General features: G+C 49.2%; 1 long non-coding RNA gene across 1 annotated transcript; it reads right to left on the bottom strand.

Annotated features, from left to right (window-relative positions):
• Window positions 1-3,475: 3,475 nt before the first annotated feature.
• Window positions 3,476-12,872, bottom strand: LOC109323296. The gene is made up of 3 exons (XR_002104600.1): window positions 12,607-12,872; window positions 10,046-10,051; window positions 3,476-3,490 (listed from the first exon to the last, which is right to left on the bottom strand). It is a non-coding gene; the product is annotated as an uncharacterized LOC109323296 (long non-coding RNA).
• Between the last annotated feature and the right edge of the window lie 2,367 nt (window positions 12,873-15,239).

The raw sequence follows: 15,239 nt of genomic DNA, 5'->3' as shown, positions 1-15,239 counted from the left end.
CCAGTGTCAGGGCTGATCTGCCCCCTGCTTAGGAAAGTGGAGGCAAAGAAGTCGTTAAATAGGTTAGCTTTGTCATCTGGTGTGATGACCAAATTTCCTAGCATGTCTTTCAGGGGCCCCACGTTGCCCAGTACCTTCTTTTTGCCCCCTATGTATTTAAAAAGAGACTTCTTCTTGTCCTTGATCCAGGTAGCTAGATCCAGTTCCATCTCCACCTTGGCATTCCTTTGAGGTGGGTCTCACACATCTCATCTTATTTCAGCATCTTGGATTTAGATAGTTTAGAGCACAGCTGTTTAACTGGTGGCCTGCAGCCTGAGAGGGGTTAAGTTGTCATCCCTGGATCTCCTTGGCTGCCACTCCCCTCATCGCTCTGGTTATACCAACAACTGCTGGGTTTCTCTTCCTCCTGTGACTTTCACTTGCCTGCCCTACCCCAGCGCAGGGCAATGCAGCTTGGGGAGCTGAGGGTGCAACTGAAAGTGTTTCTTTCAGGAGGAGAAATTGATGATGGAAGCAGGTGTTCTTTTCATGTAATTATATTTCCAACCCCTCTCCCTCCCCCCATATTTCAAGAACAGAAATGCATCGTGTTTCTAAGCCTCTTAAAATCAACCAATGCTCAGCTCCAAAAGCTCTCTCTTTCAGCTTTTTCTCAGGGTTATGTTACCAGTGCTTCTTTTTGCAGGATGCCTTTGTTTCACTGTTGTCTGCTTGCTGCCCATAGACTCACACAGCTGTAACAGAGACCCCTAATGCCTGTTACATAAATGGAGTGGCAGGACCATATAGCTGCAAAATCTGCAGACAGCCGACTTGATGCAAACTGTGAGCTGCGGCAGAGCTGACAGGGCTATTTCAGGCTTGAAAGAGCTGCAACGGAGCCTCATACCTGTTGATGATCCTAGTGGAAAACCCCTGTAACTGCTGTGTGCAAAAAAGGTATGTGTTTGGAGGGGGGGGGGGTGCAGAGCCGGGGGCTATATAAGCCTGGCTACTGAGCTTAAGTCCCAGTGGGTGCATCTACACAAGACACTTGATGTAGCCTAATAACACTGCAGTAGCATGCTGGGCAAAAACCATGCTAATATGCTACTGCGCAGTAGTATTAGGCGACTGTGAAGTAAGTATGGCAAAAAAAAAACTGTGTTGTGCTACTGTGCACTAACTGTAGTTATTGTGTATTTAGTTAATACTTCATTTATCAAGTACTAAACTAAAAGTGCAGTAACTACTGCACGTTAATGAACTTGAATGGCCCATACTAGGTTCAGGGAAGAAGCTCTGTGGGACTAGAGAGAGAAAAACCAACAAGAAAATGTTTATATTTTGGTTCCTGAGTTTGTGTTTGCCACAAGGCATGGGGTGGCTTTGAAGGGAAGTAGGGAGAATACTGTGGGTGTCTGGGGAAGGTGCTGCAAGCTCTGTTACTTGTTTCAGGGGAGAATGAAAAAAATTATTAAAGAATAGGTCCTTAGCCAGCAGTGGTGGTGTGTCTTATTGCAGCTGCCTGTAGAAGACACAAGATGGCGCTGCTAGCTAAGACCATGGACATGGTGGATTGGTTTAGTGTTTGGTCAGACTTTAAAGTTGAAGTTTAAAAACTTTAAACTTCAAGGTGGAGGGAAGTTGAACAAGGGATAGCAACCTACAGCTTGCCAGTCATATCCAGCCCACAGAGCCATTGGATCTCATCTGTGGACCTGTGACTTTGGCAGCATTTGGCAACGGTGAATTCCCTCAGGCTTCAGTGGGGAGAAGTGGCAGCAGTGGTGGACAGGTCCTAGCAATTGCCTGTCCCTGACATGAGCTTAGTCATTCTGAAAGGGTTGCCAACCACTGGGTTTGAATATTAATGCATGAGAACCATTGCAGAAGCTGCAAGGGGAGTTGGGAGGCCACAGAGAGACGCCTGCAAGTGAATGTTTGAGCTCAAGGCAGGCCAGCATATGTGAAAAACCAGAGCTTGTGGTGGGCCACTGCATGTGAGTGGATTATCTGACCTGCAGCAGGCTTACTGGGACAGTGGGCAGTGGCCCTATGGAAGCTTACCAGAGGTCTGGCTGTGGGGATGGGGTGCAGGTCCTGGCCTGTATGACGGGGCACAGGGGCTGGTTTGGGTGGGTACAGGGGGGCAGGGGGCTGGCCAGCAGCATGCCATTGGGTGCCTGGTCCACCATGGGTCACTGGGGCTGGGCTACCCCCTGCGCAGCTCTTGGGTTGTCCTGACCAACTGCAGATTACTTGAGCCAGACCTACCAATCGTGGGTCATTCATTTCAGTCCTACTACCCATAAGCTACTCGAGCTGATCCAGCTACTTGCAGGTCATTTCTTCTGACCTTACTATTCACAGGTTACTGGGGCCAGAATGCTCTGCTCAAGCCACTGTGGCCTGCCCCCTTCTCTTCCAGCCCCTCCCATGGCTCACTGAGGCCTGCCCATACCAAGTGCAGCTCATGGGCCATGCCACCCACCTGCAGTTTACTTGAGCTGACCCTACAAATCATGGATCATTCATTCTGACCTGACTACCCACAGGTAACTTGAGTGGATCCAACCACTTGTGTGGGTCATTCGTTCTGACCCTAGCACCTACAAGAAACCTGGGCCCCCCTGACCTACCATGGATCACTTGGGCCTGCCCAACCTGCCACAAGTAACTGAGGTTGGGCTGCCCCCGTGCAGCTCTGGGATCATTCTGATCACATGCAGGCTGCCTGAGGGGTAATGAGGCCAGTCTGGCCTGCCACGGGGCACTAGGGCTGGCTTGGCCTGCCACACCTTACTTTGTCCAGCCAAACTTATGTGCATCAGTCAGGCCTTCCCAGCTGACCATGTGTCAAATGGGTTGTCCCGACCCACCGCTCATCAGTTGTACTGGACTGACCACCCGTGGGTCACTTGTTCCCACATGACCCCCAGGAAACTCAGGCCAGCCCAGCCTGCTGTAGGTCACTTGGGCCAACCCAACTACCCTTGGGGCACTGGGGCCTGTGTGGCCCACTGTGGGGCAATGGGGCTATTCTGGCCTGCCATGGATAACTGGGACCAGAGTGGCCCACTGCAGCTCAAATGGCCCCTCCTGACCTGCTATGCATCAGTCGAGCTGATGCAGGTTGATCAGTGCCTCTGAACCTACTATGCACTATTCACGTCCTTCTAGTCTGCCATGGGCTCACTTGGGCCAGCCCAACCTGCCACAGAATACTTGGAGTGGCCCAATGACCTGCGTGACTTTTGAGATGACCTTATTGCCTGCACAACACTTGTTACTACCTGACCACCCTCAAGTTACTCAAGGCAACCTGACCCATCATGCGTTGCTCGGGCTGGCCCATCCTGCTGCACCTTATTCAGGCCTGCCCAACTTCCTGGTGAAGGGAGGGATGGAAGGATGCATAGAGGAAGTAAACTGATGTCTCCAACAGTGGTGCCACCGAGAGGGCTTCAGTTTCCTCAACCATAGTGTGTACTTCAGGGAGAAAGGACTCCTGGGAAGAGACAACATCCAACTCACACAGAGAGGTAAGCCCCTGTTCTCAGCCAGGATGGCCTATCTTCTAGAAAGGGCTTTAAACTAAGATTGTTGGGGGATGGGGAAACACAGACTGGAGTGTGCCTGGGGATTGACACACAAGAAAGCTCCGTAGATGGAGACACTAGAAAAGCCACTCTCATGGGAGCTGAGGGAGTAGTTTCCATCAGCATGACAGGAAGTTGAGGGCCTCAGAAAGAGGGCTGAGGTGCCTGTATACTAATCGCAGAAGCACAGGGAACAAGCAGGAAGAGCTAGCCCTCCTACTCTCTAGTGGTTATTATGATCTAGTAGGGAATATGGAGACCTGTTGGGACTCCTCACACAATTGAAGAGTAGCCATAGATGGCTATGCCCTTCATAGAAGGAAATGAGTCGGGAAGAAAGATGGGGGTGTGGCTCTTTATGTGAAGGAGCAATACACCTCCTTGGAGGCTGATGTCGGCCTCCAAGGAAGAATGACTTGAAACCCTCTGGGTCAAACTGTGTGGAGGGGGAGGGGCAGGGGTGTGTGGTGAGAGAGATCTAACTGTAGGTGTATACTACAGACCACCAAACCAAGGGGAGGAACCAATCTAGAGAGTTTGCCCGAGAACTGACAAGAGAGGCTGCATATGCATGGGATATCATCATCATGGGCGACTTCAATTACCCAGACATCTCTTGGGAGGAATGCTTAGCCAAGTCAGATCAGTCGCATTCCTTTCTGACCTGCATCAAAGAACATTTTTTGCCTTGGAAGTTACAAGGGCCAACCAGAGGCAATGCTCTTCTAGACTTGGTCCTGGCCAAAGGAGATGACCTGATGACTGACTTAAACAGAGGGCAGCCTGGGTGACAGCACCCATGAAACCATCACGTTCACTGTCCATTGCAAGATAGACAAACCAGATAGCAGGGTTGAAGTTTTGGACTTCAAAAATGCAAATTTCTACAAACTCAGGTCACTGGTAGGGGAAGTGCTGCAGAATCAGGGACCAAAGGCAAAAGGAGTACATGAACAGTGGTCATTCCTTAAGGACACGATCCTTGAAGCGCAAAGGAAGTCCATTCCCACACAGAGGAAACATAGCAAAAGGGCTGGGAAGCCCTCCTAGCTAAACAGGGAAATCATAGTCCTCTTAAGAAAGAGGAAAGAGGTGTACAACAAATGGAAGTTTGGGGCATGCCCCAAGGGAGGCCTATACAACAATGGCCCGCAGTTGTAGGGAACACATTAGAAGGGCTGAAGTGGTAACTGAACTAAAATTAGCAAAAGGGATCAAGGACAACAAGAAATCCTTCTTTAGGTATGTAAGGAACAGGAGGAAAAAAAACGGTGCCACTGCTCAACAATACAGGACAGCTGGTTACTGGTGCTCAGGAGAAAACTGAACTTCTGAATGACTACTTTGCTTCAGTTTTTCACAGGACCAAGAGAAAAAACATGCCAGACAGGGTACGGAAAGAGCAGGGTAGGAAGGACCACCTTCCTACTATTGCCGTAAAACTGGTGTGTAATCAATTTAAGAAGTTAGACATATAAGTCAGCAGGCTCAGATGAACTTCATCCAAGGGTGATGAAGGAGCTGGCTGAAGTCATAGCGGAACCCTTGGTGAAGCTCTTCCAAAACCCATGGCACTCCAGAGAGGTCCTTGAGGACTGGAAGAGGGCTAATGCTGTCCCCATCTTCAAGAAGTGGAGGAGGGGAGGACCTGGTCAACTATAGGTCAATTAGCCTAACTTCTATCCCAGGGAAAACCCTGGAAAAACTCATCAAGGAGTCTATGTGCAATAGGGTTGCAGAAGGTAGGATTCTGAATGGCAGCATCACTTCATCGTGGGCAGGTCTTGTCTTACCAACCTGATCTCCTTTTATGATCAGGTAACTTGCCACCTGGATAAGACAGAGGAGGTTGACATTGTATACCTTGACTTCCAAAAGGCTTTTGATCTGGTATCCCATGATGTTCTCATGAGAAAATTGGAAGATTGTGGGCTTAACTGCAAGACAGTTAGGTGGGTAGGAAGCTGGTTACAGGGTAGGACCCAGAGAATTCTTCTGAATTCTTGGTGAGAAGTGGTCAGTGGTATCCCTCAGAGGTTGGTGCTTGGTCCAGTGCTTTTTAGCATCTTCATCAATGATTTGGATATGGGAGTAAAGAGCTCACTGTCCAAATTTGCGGACAACACCAAATTATGGGGAAGTATGATCATATTTAAAGACAGGCTGCAGATATAGGCAGACCTAGACAGGTTAGCAAGTTGGGTAGATCAGAATCAGATGAGGTTTAACGTCAAGAAATGTAAAGTGCTCCACCTGGGAATGAACAATCCCCTGCACACCTACAGGCTTGACAACGCCAATGTGACTAGCACTATGAATGAAAGAGACTTGGGGGTAATAGTTGACCACAGTATGAACATGAGCCAGAAGTGCTACGCTGTAGCCAGCAGAGCAAATAACACTCTGGCATGCATCAATCAATGCATCTCCAGCAAAACCAAAGAAGTGATTCTTCTACTCTACTCGGCATTGGTGTGACTGCAGATGGAGTACTGCATCCAGTTCTGGGTGCTGTACTTCAACAATGATGTTGAAAAGCTCGAAAGAGTCCAGAGAAGGGCCACCTGTATGATGAGAGACTTGCATGGCAAGCTTTATGAAGTAAGGCTGAGGGACCTGGGACTCTTCAGCCTGAAGAAAAGAAGGCAGCTTACCGCTACATCAGGGGTGTGCACCAAGGACTCGGTGAACAACTGTTCACCAGAGAACCCTTGGGGAAAACCAGACGCAATGGTTACAAACTCTTGGAAGACAGTTTCAGGCTCAATATTAGGAAAAAACTGCTTCACAGTCAGGGTGTCCAGACTGTGGAATAAGCCCCCTCCAGAGGTGGTACAAATTGCCCACCCTGGAAATCTTCAAAAGGAGACTGGACAGTCACTTTACCAGGGTCACTTGACCCCAGTTGTCTTTGCTGCTTGGTGCAGGAGGGATGGACCTGATGGTCTTCCAAGGTCCCTTCCAGCTTACATTCTATGAATCTACGCTGCAGATCATTCAAACCAACCCAAGTCACCACAGGTTAATGGGGCTAGCCCAACCCCTGTAAGTCAGTGCATCTACCCAACCCACCATGCCATGCCTGACTTAGTCTATCCCATCCCGCTGTGTGAGACTCAAGCCTGCCCAACTAGCTGCACGTCACTCAGGCCAGCCCAACCTGGCTTAGGTCATTCCAATCAACCTGACTTGCTTCAGGTCACTGGGGCCAGACTGACCTGCTGGGCATCACTTGGGCCAGTCCAACCTGCCACATGTCACTCAGGCCAGCCTGACTTGCTGTGCATCTGTCAGGCATGCCAACCCACCATGCATTTGTTGGGTTCTTTGAACTCACTAGCCTGCCACAGGTCACTTGGGCTGGCCCAACCCACTGCATGTCACTCAGGCCTGCCCAACCGACCATGCATCACTCGGGATTCCTGCCACAGGTCTTTCAAGCTTACCCAACTCACCACAGTTCATTGGGGCTGGTCCAACCTGGACTCTCCTGAGTGATCACAGGTGAATCAAGCCAGGCTGCTACATCATTCAGGATCACCTGACCCACCTCATGTCATTCGGGTTGTCGGAACACACCTGGGCCTTTCCAGCTTGCCACAGGTCACTTGAGCTGATTTGACCACCCTCGGGGCACCGGGAGTGGTGTGGCCCACTGTGAGACAATAAGACTGGTCTGACCTGCCATGGATAACTGGGACTTGGACTGCTTCAGTTCCCATGTCCCCTCCCAAACCACCGTGGACCAGTCAGCCTACTCCAAGCTGCCATGGGTTACTCGGGGCCTCCAAGCCCACTGCCTGCCATTCAAGCCCTTTCAGTCTGCCACAGATCACTTGGGCTGACCCAACACCCCATGTGACTCTTAAGGTGACCTGTCTGTCTGCATGGCACTCATTACTACATCACCCCCCTCAGGTTACTCAAGCCAACCCAACCCCCACCATGGGTCACTTGAGCTAGGTTGACCCACCATGCATCACTCAGGACAGCTCCTTCTGCCATGGAGCTTTTGGGCCAGCCCATACCACTGCACGTCACTCAGGCCTGACCACCCTGCTGAGGGTCATTCCAGCCAACCCAGCTACTGCAGATCATTGGGGTTGGCCCAAACCACTATGGGTCTGTACAGCTGACCCAACCCACCATGTCACCTGGGCCAGTGTGACCTGTCACATATCACTTGGCACTCCTGACCCACTGCATGTCACTCACATTCCTGACCTTCCACAGCTAAATCCAGCCAGCCCACCACCTGTCATTTGGCCCACCCAACCTACCACACCTCAGTCAGGCTCTCCAAACCCACTGCCCACCATTCAGGCCCTTGCAGCCTGCCATGGATCACTCAAGCCAGCCAAATCTGCCATGGGATACTCAGGCCAGACAGTAGCAGCTCTTGGGGTAATGCTACTGACTGCCCTCCCATTACTCAAAGTGACCCGACCCACTGTGCATCACTCAGGCTGGTCCAACCTGCCAAGTGTCACTCAGGCCAGCCTGACCCACCATGTGTAATTTGAGCCAGTCCAACCTGCCGTGTGTCACACAAGCTGGCCTGACCCAACTTGCTGTGCATCACTTGGGCAGTCTCCACCTGCTGTGTGGCACTCTGGAACTCCCAACCTGCTGTGGGTAAATCAGACTGGCCTGCTACACATCAATTGGGCCTGCCAGACTCATCATGCATCATTTGGGTTCACCTGGACTGCCACACTCCAGTCGGGTACTCCAAACCCACTGCCTGCCATTGGGACCCTTCTAGCCACGGGTCATTTGGCCAGCCAAATCTGGCACAGGACATTTGGGCTAGCCTGAGGCCTCCAAGCTTTTGGGGCAACCCTATTGTCTGTATGGCACTTTTTACTACCAAACCACTCTCCGTTTACTCAGACTGACCTGACCCCTCATGGGTCACCCACTGCAGGTTATTCAGACTGACCTGACTCTCTGCAAGTCAATAGGGCCAGTCCAACCTACTGTGGGTCGTACAAGCAGGCCCAATCTGCCTCTGGACACTTGTTTCAGCCCAACACCCTGCATGGCTCTCAGGCCAACTTTACTGCCTGCCTGCTTGTTACTACCCAGTTTCCCTTAGGTTACTCAAACCTGCCCAAGCTGCCATGGTTCATTAATACCAGCCCAACCCCCTGTGTCACTGAGGCTGGCCTAACCCTCTGCATGTCACTGTGGCTGACCTGACCCACTGCACGTCACTCGGGCCAGCTCAACTTGCTGCGCATCACTTGGGTCAGCTTGACCTGCCATGCATCACTTGGGCCAGCTCAACCCACTTCATATCACCCAGACTGGCCCAACTGCCTCTGAACCAATCACTGGGAGGTCATTCTGGCCAGCCTGAGAAGCCAAAGGTCATTCAGTCTAAACTAACCACAAGCTTGTTAGTTGTTCCAACACAGCCCACCACAGGTCAACTGGGGCCACTCAACCAGCCATGGGTCACCCGGGTGGACCTGAGCACCCACAGTTCAGTTGGGATAACCTGACCACTCACGGGTCACACTGGCTGATGACCTGTATGTCTGTCTAGGCTACCCAGTCCCCCACAGGGTAGTTGAACTGACTTGCCCACCTGTATGTCACTCAGTCAGATGCAACCAATTGCATGTCATTTGGACTGATCCAACTACCTGCAGGTCACATGGGCTAAAGTGACAACCTTCAGATCACCCTGGCTGACCTGAGCACCTGTGGGTCAGTCAGGCCAACATAGCTACCTTTAGGTCAGCTTGAGCACCCCAGGGTCAGTTGAGCCTACCTGATCTGCAGTGGGTTAGTCAGGTTGATTTGAACACCTGCAGGTCACCTGGGCCAGGCTGACCACCTTGGGGTCACCCAAACTAACCCGACTACACGTGCATCCCCCTAGTGAACCTGACTATCTGTGGGTCACTCAGGCTGGCCTAACCTGCTGCAGTTCACTTGGGCTGACCCAACCTGCCACTGGTCAGTCAGGCTCACCCAGCCCACCATGGATCATTCTGGCTGGTCCAGTCCATCATGGGTCACCGAGGGTGCCCAACCCATGACCAGTCAGTTGAGCCAACCCAATCCAAAGTGGGTTAGTTGGGCTGGCTCAACCTGCTGTGGATCACTGGGACCTGCATGTCCTGTGTGTAGCTCTTGAGCTGTCCCAACCATCCACAGGTTACTCAAGCTGACCCTACGAATCACGGGTCATTCGTTCTGACCCAGCTACCCGCAGGTTACTTGAGCTGATCCTACCACTTGCAGGTCATTTATTCTGACCCACCATCTGCAGGTATCTTACACCTACCTAACACAACATGGGTCACTGGGACCTGCCCAACTTGCCTTAGGTCACTGGGCCCTAGTTGCTCCCCATGGGGCTCTTGGGCCATCCCAAGTGCCTGCAGATTACTCAAACCGACCCTGCTAATTGTGGGTCATTCATTCTAACCCTACCACTTGCAAGTGACCGAGGCCTGACTCTGCACAGGACACTGGGTCCCACCTGATCTGCTGTGGTTCATTGGAACCCACCTGATGCACCGCAGGTCACTGGGGCCCTCCAGATCTGCTATAGGACACTGGGGCTAGCCCAACATACCATGCATTTCTTAGGCTGGTGTGCCCCATTGCATGGCTCTTGGGCTGACATGACCACTCATGGGTCCTTGGTTCTGGCCTGACCACAGGCACATCATTGGGGTCAGCCCCACCCACAGTATGACACTGGACCTGGCCCAACCAGCCATGTTATGCTGGTCTGGCCCAAACCACTGCACAACACTGGGGTTGACCTGACCTGCTGTGCAACACTGGGGTTGGCCCCAACCGGCCACATGACACTGGGACCCTTTTGCCCTCTGTGGGGTTCTTGAGTCAACCCTACCAATTGTGGGTCATTCATTTCAACCTAACCACCCTCAGGTCAGTTCAGTTGACCCAACCACCCAAAGGTCAGTCAAGGTGATCAACCTTGGCTCTGTCAGGCCAACCTGACTACCCATGGGTCCATTAGGCTGAGCTGACCACATGTGGATCACCCAAGCCAACCCAATAACCTATGGTTCATCCAGGCCAGCCTGACCACCTGTGGGTCACAGGGACTGACCCAATCACCCACTGGTGTTGGGTCCATAAGACCTGCTGGTGGTTGGGTCAGTCCCTGTGACCCACAGGTGGTCAGGTCGGCCTGGCTTAGCTACAAAAAGCACATCTTAAATACCAAAGCCAAAGTCAACACATGAAACAACATTCTACATAAGCTCACAAATTCCAAATGGGAATGCTCAAGTTACAGTAAACATATTGACACAATCCTAAATTATATAAGCAGAATTATAACTGTCACACGCACACCATAATGGTGGCATTGATGTGCAAGGCACCAAGATGGCGAGCCCCGCCCTTCTTCCCCACAACCATCACAAAAGGGTAAAACAAACGCTGCCATACCATTACTTTCGTTATCAGAGCGTCACCAACATAGGTGAGGTCAGCTAGTCTGTAACGCCAAATAAGGCCAGGACACAGAACCCAGAGAGGTGATAGGTGAAAACAGCCAGCTCACCATTAAGCGCGTCACCTGAGTGATATAAGGGAGTGCACAGCCACACCCAAGTGAGGTCGTTTATCACCCAGGCAACATAAGCTGGACTCGCGTTAACCTTCCCATAGAGAGCTAATCGGCCCTTCTAACCCCGCTGTTCCAGTCCCTTGTGCTGTGATCGGACAGCAGCGTTACAATAACAGGTTGCCTAAACCCCACCCCAGTTCCCTGCCCATGTGCACTATTTGGCAGAGCACCCCCCCTACCTCATGAGAAAAGTAGGTGACATTGACCAGCATGGACAAGAGTCAGACAACCGCCACCTGCTATATGGACATCAACCAGTGCTTCATTGTCTCTCATCAAGAAACAGCTTTCTGTCCTCTACCATGCCATTGATCACATCACCAGAATCAGCCAGAACTACCCTTTCGCAAAAAGAATGGGAGAAACTAGGCAATAAAGCTGTTGAATGGAGCCAGTGAGGAATTGCCTCCAGCAAGGAGTTAGCATGCAGCTCTAATTACAAATGGCACATATGGCAGAGCCTGAATAGATTGAGAGTGGGTCTCAGCAGATGCAACAGTCTCATGGAATCATGGGGCCTCTATGTGACAAAACCACGTGTTTGTCAGGAGAAGCAAACCATGGAACATCTCCGGAGATGCTCAGCCATAGCATCTCCCCACAAGATTTAGCAACACCAACATCAGAAGCAGTATTTTGTGCAGAATATTGGGAGCTGGCCATATAGAAGGGCTGGACTGGAGACACAACAAAGAAGAAGGCTGACCCATGGATCGTTGGGACAGTTCTTCTTTCTGACTCACAGTTCCCTGCAAGATATAAGCTCCTTACCTACAGTTTCCAGGGCATCTCAGGTTTCAGCCAGTCACTCACCTGCAGCCATCCATCTCAGTCACTTCTCTCCTGGCTGCCTGCAGGGCCAAAATGATCACCTGACTTCAGGCACTGGTCTTATAAGCCTCTACAAGCCCCACCCCTTCTTGTCAGGTGGCTCTCCAGCCACCCACCAAGGTTTCTACTTAGGCCTGATTGCCTCCAGGGCATCTTATGGCTGCTACTCTGTAGCAGTACCCACACTGTCCAAACAGGGCTCTGCCCTACTGTCCTGTTGTTTAGCTGCTAGCTGTTGGGGAAGAAATCAAACTTTGTGTTGTGGTTGAATCAGAACTGACAGAGCTAGCCTTTTTTTATTTAGGGCTGTACTGTTATCACAGGGAGAATTCCATACAGCAAGGGGAATCGCCCATTTGTCTGTTACAAAGGTATTCTCAAACTCTATAAGTTTACAGGCATATTTATACTTAAGACAGAGAGAAAAAAAATACAACCTTGGAGAAAAAAATAGGAGTAAAACACTGGTCTGACACACAAAGACACACAGGCAGTTTACTTAAAGAAAAGGGAAACATTGTGCTTATAGGAACAGTTATTAGTTTCTGGTTCTCAGAGAAAAAAAACTAACATCCGCACACAGGGTAATATATCAAGATGAAAACAAGGCATGCAGGATTTTCTTATCTTAGAACATTTTTCTGAAATACGCAGTATCATCACCTCTGGTCTCTGTCTCTTTTCTTAGTCAAGTTAGGAGCCTGGTTAAATTTATTTCCACATTCCCCACTTTTGGGCCTTTTTGGCCCAACAAGTTAGATGTTTATAGCCATCAGCCTTTCAACTTCTAGTTTTTCTTTCTCTTTACTTTCCACTATTTCAACATACAAATTATACACTTTGTTTCTGGTTAATAGGCTATTCTGCATTTGCTTGGCAGCACAATTTAAGCAACGTTGTATTATCATAAACACCAGGCATACTCCAAAAAAACTCAACAAACAATATCAACAAACTATGAATGACAGTAGAGCCTAAGGAACTGAAAATAGAGCTAAACCAAGAACTCAAATTCCAACTATCTGACTTATGCAATCTGGCTGCTTCTTTTCAAATAAGTTTACTTAAATCCTGGATTTCTTCTGAATTATTGGGAATATAAGTACAACATTCTTTGCCTATTAAAGCACATAACGCAAGTCGGTTTTGCAGTGTCATTTACCTTATTTCCTTAATTTCTGCATTTATTTTATCAGCAGTAGCATTAGCAATCTTTTCCAGAGATGCTGCAGCCTTCTTTATCTCGGACATAGCTAAGCCTGCGCCACAGCTGGGGAACATTATACCCCAAAACCTTTGATTTTCTGTAATTTTGCGAACATTGCGAATTCTTCCTTTAGGTAAGTGAGATCTAATAGTAAGGGCAGGATACACTGCAGAGACATAGCATGTTCCTCTCCAGTCAGAGGGAAGACTTTTATAGGCCTTATCTCCACACACAAAATAGTGACCAGCTAATGCAATAAATCCACCTGTATTACAGCATGGGGACATCATCCATTGTGAATAATAGCCTGAAAATTGACCTGCGGGGATTAGATATCCAGGAACCATTAGAAAACCAAGCACCATTTATCTTAAATTCTACCTCACACTGACTCCTACTGCAACACGAGATCCGTTACAGGTCCAACAGAACTTTCCAGGGGTGGCATATGCTAATCGTACATAGTCAGATTGGTTGCAACTTACATTCTGCCAGGTTTCATTTCCATGAAAATCTGAATACTAAGGGGCTAACATCTGGGTTACATTCAAGGGTACCAGTATCATGGGTATCCCTGCAGTAGAATAGGTGGGGACATGACTAAATATCCAACAATGCGAGACATTTAAATCTATCCTAATTTGATTAACTAAAGACATTTTTATGAAATGGCCTTCTTTGTCGGTGTGGAAGTGTAGTTTGGTTTACAGAGTTTCTCATAACTGGTGAGTCAAGTTCATATAAGATGGTCCAAAAAGAAATACTGAGAACTACCCAAATCACGACTAACGAACTCTACCTCGGGAACCAAGAACTAGGTAGAGGCCTTTTTCCTTTCCCAAAGGGCATAGTGGTGTTGTTGGGGCACATCCTCTTCGCTCTGTAGTGGCAAATCCTCTTCGCCAGTAGGTGCTTGGCTCACTACTGGTCTTGAGCTCTCCTGTTGGCAGGTGCTAGGCTCACTACCAGTCTGTGGAGGCTGATTACAAAATTGGTATGGAGGAGACTCTGGGTCTAACGGGGCTGATGTTTTCTTACTGTGTGAAGCATGGATCCATGTTTGGAGTCCTTGACACTTTATTGCAGTGTTGGTGATCAGGAGTACCTGGAATGGGCTTTTCCAGAGAGGTTCCAGCGATGACTTTTGTTGATGGACTTTTATAGGGACCCAGTCACCAGGCAGGATGGAATAGCATGGCTCATCTTGTTCTTTGGGAAGAGCTGCCTGTACTTGTGAATGAAAAACCTTAACACACTTCATTAGTGCCTTACAATAGTCCAGAATGGTATCATCAAGTGAATGTATATCGCAAAAGTGAAAGGCAACAGGTGGCGAGGCAGGGAGCCTCATGGGTCTTCCCATTAGAATTTCATGTTTCAGTTGGCAGTAGATCTCATACTCATAAGGGCTATGGGAAGTGCATCTGGCCATTTCAGGTGAGTCTCAGCACAAATTTTAGCATGTTTATTTTTCAGAATGCCATTTTGGCATTCCACTTGGCCCAAGGCCTGCGGTTGGTATGGGCAATGAAAGTTGTGTTGGACCTGCAGGACTTTGCAGACTTCTTTCATTATCTGTCCAGTAAAATGAGTTCCTCTATCAGCGTTTAGGGACAAAGGAATACCAAACCTTGGAATAAAGTCTCTGAGCAACTTTTTGCTTACAGTGATGGTATCAGCTTTTGCATATGGGTAGGCTTCTACCATCCAGAGAACATACATACAATAACAAGAACATATTCATAAGAACAACAATTCTGCATTTGAATAAAATCTAATTGTAAATTTACAAACGGTCCCCAAGGTGGGGGATGTGCTGCTTTCTTTGTTTTTACAGGCTTTCCCACATTATGGGCTTGGCAAATAGAACAGGTGTGGCAGTACTGTTGAGCCACAGATGGAAAAGTTGGAGCAAACCAATCAAGCTTAACAGCTTCTATCATCCCCCCTTTGCTCACATGTGCCATGCCATGGTGTATGCAAGCAAGATGAG

This window comes from Crocodylus porosus, unplaced genomic scaffold (genome assembly GCF_001723895.1).
Source record: "Crocodylus porosus isolate Cpor-Errol unplaced genomic scaffold, CroPor_comp1, whole genome shotgun sequence".
NCBI classification, from domain to species: Eukaryota; Metazoa; Chordata; order Crocodylia; family Crocodylidae; genus Crocodylus; species Crocodylus porosus.
The sequence above is the reverse complement of the archived record's forward strand: the minus strand, read 5'-3'. Positions and strand labels throughout refer to the sequence as shown.